Here is a 4,382-nt window from a genome sequence, read left to right on the forward strand (position 1 = left end):
TAGTCTGGGTCCTCCGGAGGACCAGGCCTGCCGTATTGGACACAGCCTAAGATTGAAGAGGCTAGCAACTAGCATCAATAAGCTAGTTTTAGCATAGGAGAGGCTAGCAACTAACATGGATAAGCTGGCGTTTGCTTCAGAAAGGTTAGCAACTAGCATGGATAAGCTGGCATTAGCATAGTTTAGGCTAGCGACTAGCATGGATAAGCTGGTATTAAGATCGAAGAGGCTAGTGACTAGCATCAATAAGCTAGTATTAGCATAGGAGAGGCTAGCAACTAGGATGGATAAGATGGCGTTAACATCAGAGAGGTTAGCAACTAGCATGGATAAGCTGGCTAGTTGGAGGGGACCGAGGATCGTGCCCTGAGGAACCCCACAGGAGACAGGCGGACAGAAGTTTTCCAACATAAATACAGAAGCTTCTGTCAGTCAGGTGAGCCCACCTGCAGCTGATAAAACCATTTATCATGAACCCAACGTCTCGTTTCCACAGACGAGACTTCATCTTTGTCATTCCACTCACGTCTCATGACCCTGAGTGGGAGGTGAGCCTCCACCAATCAGACGAGCCGGTGTGTGTTTGTGTGCAGGCTGCGTGACGATTCCAACACCAAATTAAACAAGTTTTGTGATGTTCTGTTCGACCTACATCTGCACAACAGYCCTGGTAATAAATTTGTCAAAATGATTTCATGCGCTTCATGTCARAGAGATGTTCTGAGACTTGAAGCTGTTTGAATCAGTGATTTTAGCTTCAAACCACCTGCGTCGGTTTTTATTCTGAGCAACTTTTATTTTGTTAAAACAAACTTTAGACACCTCTACTCCTCCATGCGTGCACCTGCTTCACACCAAGCATCAGCCYCTGAGGGACGTTCAGGATGAAGAGTTTACAATAAAATGTGGTCCTGAGGGAGAAACTCTGCAGCTGAAGAACTCAGTGTTGATCCTGCTGCTGATGCTGGAGATCAGTGAGACAAGCAGCCGTGGTCAGAGACAGCAGGGAGGATTTTTATCTGCATTCATTAGTTCTGATGTTCTGAGCTTTCTGTCGTCTCCTTCCTCCTCCTCCTCCTCCTCCTCCTCGTCCTCCTCGTCCTCCTCCATCACACTCAGACCGAGGTGGTTATCTGCACAAGAAAAGGAGAGACAAATAAAAGTCAGACCCCTGCTGGAGCTGCCAGCTTCACACTTCTAATGAGCTCTGGCACACACGTGCACACGCGTGCGCACATACACACACACACACACTTATCTGAAGCTATTTGTTTGTTGTGATTTGCCCCTAACAGCTTTCTGCACACATGTGAGATCAGGATGAGTATTTTTAGCCTCAGCAGAATTTGTTCAGATTATTTCATTTACAGAAATTTCACAGTAAAGTTTTCTGTTTAGTTTCAGGTAAATCAGAACCAACATTTACAGTCTGCAGTTTACCTGTGATTTAATGAGAAACAGACAGAAGCTGAATGAAGGATGACTGAAGGAGCAGAGCTGCCTGTTGTCTGCCTCCAAATCAATACAAACCATTTCTCCATGAGAGCTGGAAGCTGATTCTCCTGAGAGCGTCTGACCCACCTCTCCTGCTTCCTCTTCTGTCATCCAACAACACTCGAGAAACCAGGAGGCTTCCAGGACCAGACTCTGTCAGGAACAGACTCTGTCAGGACCAGAATCTGCTCTGTCAGGACCTGACTGTCAGGACCCTGGGTCCAGTCTAAAGGATTTATGTATAATAATCTTCATTCATCCAAGAAAAACACAGAATTATACAAAGACCAAACCATCAAACCAACCAACCAACCAACCAACCAACCAACCAACCAACCAACCAACCAACCAACCAACCAACCAACCAACCAACTATCCAACTAACCAACCAACCATCCAGCTAACCAACCAACCAACCAACAAACCAACTATCCAACTACACAACCAACCAACTAACCATACAACCAACCAACCAACCAAACAACCAAACAACACACCAACCAACTATCAAACCAATCAACCAACCAACCAACCAATCAACCAACCAACCAACCAACCAACCAACTAACCAGCAAACCAACCAACCAACCATCCAACTAACCAACCAAACAAACAAACAACTAAACAACACACCAACCAACTATCAAATCAACCAACCAACCAACTATCCAACCAACCAACCAACTATCCAGCTAACCAACCAACCAACCATCCAACTAACCAACCAACCAACCAACCATCCAACTAACCAACCAACCAAACAACACACCAACCAACCATCAAACCAACCAACCAACCAACCAACCAACCAAACACACCAACCGACCAACCAACTATCCAATTAACCAACCAACCAATCAACTATCCAACCAACCAACCAACCAACCAACCAACCAACCAACCAACCAACCAACTATCCAATTAACCAACCAACCAACCAAGCAACTATACAACCAACCAATCAACTATCCAACCAACCAACTGTCCAACCAAACAATCAACTATCCAACCAACCAACCAACTATCCAATTAACCAACCAACCAACCAACCAACCAACCAACCAACCAACCAACCAACTATCCAACCAACCAACCAACTATCCAACCAACTAATCAACTATCCAACCAACCAACCAACTATCCAATTAACCAACCAACCAACCAACCAACCAACCAACCAACCAACCAACTATCCAACCAACCAACCAACTATCCAACCAACTAATCAACTATCCAACCAACCAACCAACTATCCAATTAACTAACCAACCAAACAAACAACTAACCAACCAACCAACCAACTATCCAACCAACCAACCAACTATCCAATTAACCAACCAACCAATCAACTATCCAACCAACCAATTATCCAACCAACTAATCAACTATCGAACCAACCAACCAACTATCCAATTAACCAACCAAACAACCAACCAACCAACTAACCAACCAACCAACCAACCAACCAACTATACAATTAACCAACCAACCAACCAACCAACCAACCAACCAACCAACCAACCAACTAAAACCAACCACCCATCCATCAAAGCAACCATCCAACATCCATCAAACCATTCATCCAACCAACTATATGTCCAACCAACCAACCAACCAAGCATCCATCCAGCCTTCAGTCTATTCTCATCATGAAGCACGGTGGTGGCAGCATCATGCTTTGGGGCTGTTTTTCATCAACAAGGAGAAACTGGAGCAAAGACGATTGGAGCAAAATTACAGAGAAATTCTTGCAAAGATCAGAGACCTGGACAGATGTCCATCTTGACCCATAACACCCTGCTGAAGCAGAGCTCCACTGGTTTAAGGAGGTCCAGTTAGAGGTCCTGGACTGGTCTACTGCCAGCTCAGACCTCAGTCCGTCTGAGGCTTGATTTAAAGACTGTTGGACACAAGCAGGACCAACCTGAAGGAACTGCAGACGTTTGGACATGAAGAACAGACAGAAAGTCCAGATGAGAGAATCTGATGGATCTGAAGACATTTTGCTGATCATCCATAACCTGATTATTATTTAAAACTAATTTAATCCTCGTTCTGGGCTGCTTAATTTGAGTCTTTTAAAGGAAACCTCCAGGGATGACATTCGACCTGAGAGACGGTCCCGTTCTGCCCCAGCTCTGGTTCCAGCATTGTCCAATTACTGTGAGGACACGATCGGGTTTGTTGGAATGAATTATTCATAATAACTCAATGAGGCCCCACCACGAAGGTTAGTGTGTTAATCTGCAGGTCGCTCCTCTGAATCCAATTAAAAGATTATTTCTTGAATTTGGCAGAATTGGAGCGGCGTGCTGACTCACGGTGATTACTCTTTAATTCTGGATGCCCTTGCTGCAGCACATGGGATTAGTCTCAGGTCTGGTGAAATGTTAGAGGAAGCAGATTTCAGCAGAGATTCGCTGACGTTGTGTCATCACAGAGACAAACACCAACATGTCTGCTCTGRCCCCGCACAAGCTTCTGATTCAACCTGACAGCACAGCTCCTCACTTTGCAGCCACACGGAGGAAGAACAACCACTGTCTCCTTGTTTTATCACAAACATTTATTTTTCAGCCACAGAGAACACAAAAAGCCAACATCGAGCTTTAAAGTGCAAAAACTTTTTCGCAGCAACAGAAAAGGTGAGAGGATGTAAAAACGTTTCTTTTTTTAAAGCTGCAAAGTTCCCATCATCGGCTGAGTTAATCCCTCAGAGAGGAGACGATGGAAAGCCTTCTGGGAGGAACTGGACCACGGCCCGTTTCTGGTATTTAAACAGCCGAGCCGCTGGCTGATCAGATGTCCTCTGGAGGAAACCAGCTGGAAACTGTGCAGGACTTTTAGGACAGTCAGGAGATTCAAGGAATAATGAGTTATGGTTGATC

The sequence above is a fragment of the Austrofundulus limnaeus genome, unplaced genomic scaffold (genome assembly GCF_001266775.1).
Source record: "Austrofundulus limnaeus strain Quisiro unplaced genomic scaffold, Austrofundulus_limnaeus-1.0 Scaffold280, whole genome shotgun sequence".
NCBI classification, from domain to species: domain Eukaryota; kingdom Metazoa; phylum Chordata; class Actinopteri; order Cyprinodontiformes; family Rivulidae; genus Austrofundulus; species Austrofundulus limnaeus.